The 9493-nt window shown below is 47.4% G+C and overlaps 1 non-coding gene across 1 annotated transcript; it reads right to left on the reverse strand.

The window, feature by feature from the left end:
* Window positions 1–4830: 4830 nt before the first annotated feature.
* On the reverse strand, window positions 4831–4903 carry TRNAG-UCC (transfer RNA glycine (anticodon UCC)). Its single transcript has one exon. It is a non-coding gene; the product is annotated as a tRNA-Gly (tRNA).
* Window positions 4904–9493: the final 4590 nt, after the last annotated feature.

Genomic DNA, 9493 nt, shown 5'->3' on the forward strand with positions numbered 1-9493 from the left:
CAAAAAACCCTCCTTACATTATTCCTCTGAGCTAGGTATCATCATATCCAAGGCAGAGGTGGTGCTAGTGGTAAAGAACCTGCCTGCCAATGCAGGAGACTTAAGAGATGCAGGTTTGATTCCTGGATTGGGAAGATCCCCTGGAGGAGAAAATGGCTACCCTCTCTAGTGTTTTTGCCTGGAAAATCCCATGGTTGGAGGAGCCTGGCGGGTTACAGTCCATAGGGTTGCAAAGAGTTGAACATAACTGAGCATCATTTGACCATTTTCTTGATGAGAAGACTGAGGCTTGAGAGGTCACTAGGCTACACAGTGGCAAGGCTTGGATTTGGTTCTGGCCAGCCTGACTCCAAAGCTGGGACCAGAACCACCCTGATCACATTTGCATGGCTTCAGACCCTGACTGATGCCCCGGAAACACTCTGCTGCCTCACACAGACCCCAGGGCCGGTGAGGTGTGAGAGATGAAGAAGATTCTACATCTGTCATTACAGGTGGTGATACTGAGGCCTGATAGAGAGAGCAGTTTGTTTCTTTAGGCAGATAAGAGGCAGTGAGAAGGACTGCATATCTGAGGTAGGAAGAGCTCAGCCAATCCCTTGGCTCCATTTTCCAGCCCTGTATGGATGGGATGGTCCCCTTGCTAACTCAAGACAGAGAGGAAGGAAGAGCAGGCACCTGTGGCCTCAGGGATGGGAGTTTCTCACACAAGAGGCAGTGTGGCTTGTCTGGTTGGCATTCAGGTCGTCTGAGTTTGCTGACCCACTTTCCCTGTGAGCATCCCGGAAGTGATCAGGGCCTCGACTGTGCTCCGAAGGGGTGTCTGATTCAACAGAAAAATTGAATCTTCCCTGGCGGCTCAGACAGTAAAGACTGCCTGCAATGCAGGAGACCTGGTTTTGATCCCTGGATTGGGAAGATTCCGTGGAGAAGGGAATGGCAACCCACCCCAGTATTTTTGCCTGGAGAATCCCATAGACAGGAGGAGCCTGGCGGGCTACAGTCCATGGGGTCGCAAAGAGTCAGATGTGACTGAGAGACTAATGACAGAGAAAACCACTGCTCTGTTTGTGGTTTGGGAACACACCTGAAGAGGTCACTTGTCCCCACTTCCTCTGTTGAGCCCACAAGTTTCCTTGCCTCTCTCAGCACTCCTGTGGAAACCTTGGGCCTGAATTCAAGATGCAATGGGACATCTTGTTCCAGAATTTAACATACAAAGTAACACCAGTCTCCATCCTTCCTCCTCCCTCTGCTCCTTCATAAAATAAAAACACGCTGATGACCGAATCTTGCTGAATTTTCAAATGACCCCGCAGTACATTACATAGCCATTTTCCAATCTTTCCCTCCTCCCTCTCTCTGTACCACTGTCATCCTTCCCATTCGAGGTGGGGGTCTATTTCCCACCCCGTGGATGCTGGACTTGGCTGTGTAGCTTGCTATGGCCATGGGTATGTAGGTGGAAGTGATGACTTGCGTGTTCCAAGCCTAAACCTTATGTGGTATCATGAGTTGGCACTTGCATTTGTGTCACCTTGCATTTCTGTCATCATTATGAGAGAACGTGCCCCAGGGAGCTGGTTTCAGAAGAACCAGATCTGTGAGCCTGAGCTGAACCCAGAGGTTGGAGTTCAGTCCAGCCTGGACCAGCCAACCGGTAGCTGCACAGGTGAAGCCAAACCACTCCAGCTCACCCTCAGACCTGTGAGTATGAGAATACATGCTTATTGTCTTATGTTGTTGAGAGTTCAGGTGCTTTGTTACTATCAATAGCTGAGTGATACCACCAGTATCGTCTGTAATCCACTTCCCACTTCTACCTCTCTGAGTTTGGGTCTTAGACACACATATTGTCTACACTATAAGTCATCACATACAAAAAAAATAAAAAGGAAAAACAGGGGAAAATTATAGCACAGAAATGCTTGGCTCAAAGTTTGCTGTGTGAACTCATTTCTGACATATGCAGCAGTCTATCTAGGGATGTTAATTTAATTTGAGAAGATGTGTTGATAATGCCAGAGTTGAGTACCTGGAGCTATCATCACATCACATTGCTTTAGATCCTGGTTCTACCACTTACTATCTGGGTACCTTTGGGAAAGTTACTTTCTTCTCTCAGCCTCAGTTTCCTCATCTGTAAAGCGAGTATCTTCTCAGAACATCATTTGGAGACTTAAATGAGAAAAAGTGTGTCAAATGTTTAAGGCAATGTCTGGCTGGTGGTGAGAATGCACTAAACCAGTTAGCTTGTGTTATTTTTATGGTACTGTCATAGCAAAAGCACCAAGTGATACTTTAAAGAGATCTGACTCATCCTCTCTCAAACTTCTATCCAATTTCTGCTAGCTTTCATTCTTCTGCTTTTGCTAAAGAATCTCCCCGAATCATTTTTGTGTGTATGGGCAGAAAAAAATTAGTGCAGTAAACTATGCCCCCTGAATTGTGGCCCCAGATCTTCTATTAGCTTGCTGAGTGACCTTGAACAAGCCAGCTTCAGTCTCTGGGCCTCAGAGAACAGTTGGGATTGTCTCATTTCTAAGGACCCTTGATGCCCATCACTTTGCAAGCTTCCCTTTGGAAAAAGATCTGGAAGAGTTGAAAGAGCTTTTATGAAGATATCGATTATAACTTTGGTATAGTAAGGGAAGAAGTGATTTTTTTTCCCATAGGGTATCAGGCATGGAATTGAAGAATCACAGACCATTTGACCCAGAAGGGCCTTAGGAAACTTGTAGTCCAGTGATCTTCCTTTCTAAAGAAGAGACCATGAAGCCCCAGGGCAGCTCAGTGGCTTACTCAAAGGTGTGCTTGCCCTTAGGGAATATTTGTTGAACAACTTGGTGCGCTGGTTCTGGGCTGGGCACTGGGGCTCCAAGTGTATGGGACAGTCTCTGAGGCCTGCTGTGGGGAAAAGACAGATGGTTCCACACTCCATAGAGTCAGCTGATGCTAAGAAATGGTGGCTGCACTAAATCTAGTCTTAGCGGTGGTCAGGAAATAGCCATAATAACTAACTCATCTTCACTCTGGGTCACTTTGCGGGAATTAACTCCTACTCTGATGACCCAGTGAGACAGCTCCTATTATCATCACCTTCCCAGTTTACTGGGGAGGAAACTGAGGTTCAGAGAGGTTGAGTAATTTGTCCCAGGGTACACAGCTAGCAAGCAGCATAGCCAGGATTTAAATTCAGGGAGTCTGGCTCCAGAGTCTGTACCTTTTTTGAAAAATTAATTTATTTAATTTAGTTGGAGGCTAATTACAATATTGTGTCTGTATTTTTTTTACCACCATATGATACTGACTCTCTGGGGAGGATGACATCAGAGCTGTGACCTAAGGAAGAATTGGGAGCTGTACAGGAGAGAGCAGTTGGGTAGAAGCAGGGGCACATGCAAAATGGTAAAATCCTGGAAGTGAGAATAAATGTGGTGTGTCTATGAGTTATGAGTGTGGTGTGTAGCCTAGAATGTGTGTGTGTCTCTGTACACATATCTCTGTGTGTTTCTAAGTGTGTATTTGTGTATCCATGTATTCTCCATGTGTCTTCCTACATCTGTTTGTGTGAGTCTGTGTATATGTATATCTGTGTGTCTCTGTGTATATGTGTCCTCCTGGTGTGCCTGTTTATGTCTATAGATACGTCTGTGTTTGTATGTATGTGTGTTCATGTATGTGTACATGTGTGCATATTTGTCTGTGTTCATCTGTGTGTGTCTGTGTATGTCCGTGGATATGTTTGTGTGTTCCATGATCATATATTTGTGTATCTGTGTGTGTCTGTGTAGTTACATGTTTGCCTCAGTGTGTGTGTGTGGTGGGAATGGACAGGGTCAGGAGGTGACTAGAGCTATGCAGAGACCAGATCATGGTAGGCTATGGAAAACTTTACCCTTAGGACATAAGGGAGTCATCAATGAACTGAAGGGTGAGGTTGATATTTTAGAAAAGCCATGCACTCATCTATATATTTTTATTGAGCACCTAGTATGTGTCACAGCCTATTCCAGATTCCAAGGATGAAATGGTGAATAAGGACAAAATCCCTGTCTTTGGGGAGCTTATATTCAAATGAGGGCTTCCCTGGTAATTCAGTCAGTAAAGAATCTGCGTGCAGTACAGGAGACCTGGGTTTGATCCCTGCGTCGGGAAGATCCCCTGGAGAAGGAAATGGAAATCCATTCCAGTATTTTTGCCTGGAAAATCCTATGGACAGAGGAGCCTGGCAGGCTACAGTCCATGGGGTCACAAGAGTAGTACATGACTGAGTGACTAAACCACCACCACCACCACCACCATATTCAAATGAGGAAAGGTAGACCATAAACACATAGAAGAGGTAATATAATGTCAGAATAAGTAGTTACAGAAAGAAAAAAGCATGTTAAGGGGAGAGATGATGGAAGATGCCATTTGAGCAGAGGTCTGCACAAATGAGAGTGAGCCTGGGACTGTTTGGGGTGGGAGAGCATTCCAGGCAGAGGAAACAGCAAGTGCAAAGGCCCTGAGGCAAGCATGGGTTTGATCTGTTCAAAGAACAGAAAAGAAGCCAGGGGGACGTAGGTGAAATGAGGTTGGGGGCAGAGTTGGGGCCACTTCCCACAGGGCTTAGTGGCTATGGTGAGGGCTTTGGATTGTGTTCCTCAGATCGTGAGAACCACTGGCGAATCCTATCCCTGTGGTTGCTGTGTGGCCTATGTGGAAGGAGAGGCCTTGTTGTCACACTCTGAAGTCAGTGCTCCCTCCACACTGCCACCTTGACAGCCAAAACCAAGGTCAAATATTCTTTTTTTTTGCCCTGCTGCATGGCATGTGGGATCCTAGTTCCCTGACCAGGGATCGAACCCGTGGCCCCTGCAGTGGAAGTACAGGGTCCTAACCACTGGACCACCAGGGCAGTGCCCTAAGGTGGACTTTCTGATGTCAGGTGCAATTGATATTACACAGAAAAAAGTCTGTTTTCAAGATATGTTCCTGTCACCATTGATTGTTCACTAGATTCAAGTCCTTTTCACAGAGTTGGTGTTGATCATGAGCAAATAATTTGTGTAGTTTCTTGGAGCCCAACTAGGCTTATGGTGGCAGAAATTTATCACTGGCTCCTGGACAGAAGTAACTAAGGCTACCCACACGTGATGTTGTTTCCGGAACATAGTGAGCACTCGGCAAACACATGTTATTATCTCCTTGAATTCACTCATGAACCCTTTGAGGTGGGTGCCAGCCATATTTTACACACAAGGAGCATGAGGCTTTGAGAGTTTACATAATTAGCCTGAAGTCACACAGCTAGTTACTGGAGTCCCGGCCCCCAAGCAAAAAGCAATTTCAAAAGGAGTTAGTGATTTTGCTTCCTAGTGCATGATCACGGCACTTTTAGCTCCTGGCATTAGTTGCTGGAAGAGCCTAGGAGAGCAGCTTTACAGTGGCAGCCCCTTACTGAGCCAGGTGTGTGTAGGGAGGGGGTAATGGGTGAGTTAGACTGCTCAACATCAGTGTCACTGCCAGGGTCACCATTAAAACGCCATCTGTCTGCAGGGCTGGGCTAGACCCTGGGCTGAGCATTGCCGCTTTGAGAGTCTTTCCAGTGTGAGTGGGCCATGCAGATGGGAACAGCCAAAAGGGAGATGAAAAACATCTGAGCGAGCCCTAGAGGGGCCTGACTTTCACAACTGAAAAACTAACAAATTCCGGAGACACTTGCTCCCCCGACCATGTGGCTTTGTTTCTGTAGATGCAGAGGGTTTTCTGAACTTTCCGAGTCGCTGATGGGGCTTGAGAAACCTGGTGGGAAAAGGCAGGTCACCTCCCTGGACGGTGTTATCATGAGGTTATTGTCAGAACTAATCAAGAGACAAAGTAGGGCTGTAAGTCACCCCAGTTGGTCCCATTATCATCCGACAAACTGCTGTCCCCAATTCTTACAAAGGATATCCCTGCAGAAACACCACGCATGCTCACTTCAGACCTGTGAGTCAGGGGATGGTGTTAGGGAAGAGGGGATGGGGCCTGGAATCCCCACACAGAGGTTGTCCTCTTGCTGTTGTCCCCACAGGGTTGGACCAATGTTAGACAAACCCTGTAAAAGGCAAACCAAAGCTGGGAATTTAGGAAGCTTAAAATAAGCTTTTTTATTTTACTTTAAAAATTAGTTTAATTTGATTGTTAAAATTGCATATATTTAAGGTGTACAACATGACAATTTGCTACACACATACACAGGGAAATGGTTACTAAAATGGATTTTTCAAAGGTAGCCACAAAAATGTATGTATCTCATCTCCCACACTCGCTAATGCTGACTGCCACTCTTCCCACTAGGAGATGGGGAGCTGTTCCCTCCCCTTGAATCTGAGCGGGGCTGGTGACTGTTCTGGCCAATAGATTATGGGAAAGGTGAAGCCACATGACTCCCCAGGCCAGGTCAAAAAAGGATCCAGCTTCTACCTGCTTGTCACTTCCCCAGAAGCACACTTTGGGCACCCATAGTGAGGGAGCTCAAATCAGCCCCAGGAAGGCATTCACACAAAGTGGGGAGAAGGACTGTGGGACCCCAGCCACCAGCCAGCATCAACCATGAATTTATTTATCGATCTCTGCACATAGTTACCTCTGTGTGTGTGTGTGTGTGTGTGTGTGTGTGTGTGTGTGTGTGTGATGAGAGCACCTGCGATCTACTCTTTTGGCACATTTCCAGTATATGATAGAGTATTATTAACTATAGTCATCATGCTGCATGTTGGATCTCTGGAACTTATTCCTCCTATAGAACTGTACCTTTGTGCCCTTTGCCCAACATCTCCCCATACCCTCCACCTCCCCGCCCCTGGTAACCACCATTCATCTCTCTGTTTCTATGTATTTGACTTTTTGACATTCCATCTATAAGTGAGATCGGGCTGTATTTGTCTTTCGGTGTCTGGATTATTTCACTTAGCATGATGTCCTCTAGGTTCATCTGTGTGGCAGGCTCTTGGAAGCTTGGTGATTTTGTTCCTATGATTGCACGACCAATCATACCCTCCTCCTCCACAACCTAGTGGATTAAAACAATCATCATGTCATATACTTGCAGATTTTGTGGATCAGACGTTTGGACAGGGCAGGTGTCTGGGGGGCTCAGCTGGAAGCCCTGAAGACTGGCGGCTGGGACTGTTTGAAGGCTTGTGCACGCGCATGTCTGACGGCTGATGCTGGCTGGCGGCTGGGGTCCCGCAGTCCTTCTCCCCACTTTGTGTGAATGCCTTCCTGGGGCTGATTTGAGCTCCCTCACTATGGGTGTCCAAAGTGTGCTTCTGGGGAAGTGACAAGCAGGTAGAAGCTGGATCCTTTTTTGACCTGGCCTGGGGAGTCATGTGGCTTCACCTTTCCCATAATCTATCGGCCAGAACAGTCACCAGCCCCACTCAGATTCAAGGGGAGGGAACAGCTCCCCATCTCCTAGTGGGAAGAGTGGCAGTCAGCATTAGCGAGTGTGGGAGATGAGATACATACATTTTTGTGGCTATCTTTGAAAAATCCATCTGCCACACTATGAGCCTCACGTGGTCCCCTGGAGGTCTGTGCCTGGGAGAGAAGAGGTAAGGGTGCCTCCCCTCCCCCACTCAACTGTGATGGCAGTGATAGGAGGAGGGCCAGGAAGCTGACAGTAGACAGTTTATGTGACATTTTCCCAGTGACCTTTGATAGGGAGGGTGAAGTGAAGTCCCAACTTCGAACAGAGTCCTGAAAAGGAATCAGAGTGTGACCTTCACAGAGGCATCCTGGCCGCCTGCGGATACTTGGCCCTCGGGTCTGGCCGAGGCTTGGTGTGGGAGTAAGTGGGACCCTGCTAGGGGCAGGAGGACCTAGGACAGTACCATGTCTCCGGACAGCCCCCCATCTGGGGAAAAACACACATCAAGGCCTGTGTGAATGATGTCCAGGCCACTTCAGACCCTTCACCTCATGTGGATACCTGGCAGTCCAGTGGTTAAGAATTCGCCTTCCAATGCAGAGCGTGTGGGTTCGATTCCTGATTGGGGAGCTGAGATCCCACATACCTCGCAGCGAACCATTCTCCCCAAAAGAAAAGACACCAAAGCAATATTGTAACAAGTTCAATAAAGACTCTAAAAAATGGTCCACGTCAAACAAAAATCTTAAAAAAAAAAAAAGATTTGAGTGGAAGTAATTTATGTGAAAGGTGACCCCAGGAAGCACTGGTTGGGCTGGAGTCATGGGCCAGGGAAGACAAGATAGGGTTTAGTGCAAGCCAGTTGCCATTGTGAATGACTGAGGCTGAATCCCGGCAGGAAACTCTAGGGGTGATTGTGGAGCACAAGCCTTATAGTTGTTCCATCCTAGGGCCTAGGGAATGGGGATATCTGTCCTGTCTTTCCCATCAGGCATTAGCTGAGGGCTGCCCCTGGAGTGGCGGTAATTCCCTGGCATTTCTGGCCAGCTGATTGGGTGGGCAGAGGAGGTTTTGTTGGCTAGAGATGCCCTCAGGCAGAGATGCAGGAGCTGGCAGCTAGGAGTTGAGAGCACACGCCAATGTCATGGTAAGATGGAGGGGACAGAGGCAGGGTACCCATGGCATCTGCTACAGACCCCTTCAGCATATTGCCAGTGCTCTGTTCATTTGCTATTCACTAGACTCTGTCTTACAGTGTTCATTATATTTTAACATTTAACAACACTTCCAGAAGCTCCTCCTCCCTCTGACAGCCAAAGCCCACTCCCTGCCTCCTTTATGCCAGGGATCATATAATAGAGGGCTGGAGACAGCATATTCCACAGTGTGGACTGTCTAGGTTTGAATCTGGGTTGGGAACTGGGTTTGAAGTGGCTCTACCACTTAGTAGCTGTGTGGCTGTGGACAAGTCAGTTACTTTACATTTCCAAGCTTCAGTTTCTTCATCCGAACATGAGGATACTAATAAGGCGGTGTTGCCAGGATGAAACGAGTTGATGGATGAAATGTGTTTCAACTAGCGCCTGGCACACAAGAGCCACAAGGTAAGGAGTAGCTGTTGCTATTAAGTCTGGGTTTGCCTGTTTCTCAATAGAACCCACAGATGCTGAGAACGTCTTCCCTGCAGTACACAAAAACTTCTATCCATCTTTCAATGCTTCGGCCACTTGAATCAGATGTGCCAGGCTTCTTCCTTCCCCTGAGCCCAGGTACATGCTATTCCCTCCATCGGCAAGGTTCTCTCCCACCCTCTTCACCAGACTAACTCCTCAGCCTTCAGCCATTTCCTCAGGCAAACCTTCCCTGACTGTCCCTAGGCAGTCAGTAACATTCCCTGTCATATTCCCCAATACTTCCCCTACTTGGAACTTCTCCCAGTTCTCCTCAGATGACTAATTAGGTAACTGGATGTTTACTATCCATTTCCTCAGCTAGAATGTGAGCTGCCTGGAAGAGGGACTGGGTCTGCCTTGTTCACCGTTTGTGGCAATACAGAGAGGACTGGCTTGTGTGACACGCAGCTAGGGTTCT

The sequence above is a fragment of the Giraffa tippelskirchi genome, chromosome X (assembly GCF_054371585.1).
Source record: "Giraffa tippelskirchi isolate mGirTip1 chromosome X, T2T-mGirTip1v1.2.pri, whole genome shotgun sequence".
Taxonomy (NCBI): Eukaryota; Metazoa; Chordata; class Mammalia; order Artiodactyla; family Giraffidae; genus Giraffa; species Giraffa tippelskirchi.